This window comes from Galeopterus variegatus, unplaced genomic scaffold (genome assembly GCF_000696425.1).
Source record: "Galeopterus variegatus unplaced genomic scaffold, G_variegatus-3.0.2 Scaffold974, whole genome shotgun sequence".
In the NCBI taxonomy this organism is placed as follows: domain Eukaryota; kingdom Metazoa; phylum Chordata; class Mammalia; order Dermoptera; family Cynocephalidae; genus Galeopterus; species Galeopterus variegatus.
The window spans coordinates 206,627-207,158 of NW_007727085.1; the positions used below are offsets into that span (position 1 = coordinate 206,627).

A 532-nucleotide genomic window follows, 5' to 3' on the forward strand; every position below is an offset into this window, starting at 1 on the left:
CCCGTGCTGGGGCTAGCTGGGGCTGCTTCCCTCTCCCGGTCTTGCACAGCCCATCTTCTCAGGCTCTTTCTGTCCCCAGACCCAGAAAACATCACATGAAGGGGGCACCCTGTGGTGCTGGAGGCCATGCCTGTGTATTGTGGCAAACAGGTGGCAGTTCTTGGGGGCAGTGGAAAGGAAAGCATGACAGCCCAGGAGATAAGTCACAAATCAGTAGCAGGGAGATGCCTGAGAGGGGAACACCCACAGGAAGGCACGGAAATGGCCCTCGAGAGTTGGCTTGAAGTTGTATAGAAGAAGAATGTTGTTTCCCTGGAAGTCAGTCATCAGCTCTGCTGCATGATGAAATTAAACTGAATTAGCACAACAGTCTCATTTCCAGGGAGATGAAAGTGTGCTCTGGCATTTGTTGAAAGAGGTAAGTTTTCTCTGTAATCTCAAAGAACCTGGGTTTGGCTAAGTAGTGACTTGAACGTGAACAAGAATTAAGGCATATGTTACACATAAGGAGACTGTTAAATTGTTTTTGAGC

At 48.7% G+C, this 532-nt stretch overlaps 1 protein-coding gene across 1 annotated transcript in view; it reads right to left on the reverse strand.

Annotated features, from left to right (window-relative positions):
* Positions 1-532, reverse strand: part of LOC103591489 (aryl hydrocarbon receptor-like) — an 88,734-nt gene that overhangs the window by 26,232 nt on the left and 61,970 nt on the right. The gene's annotated exons all lie outside the window — the stretch shown is intronic.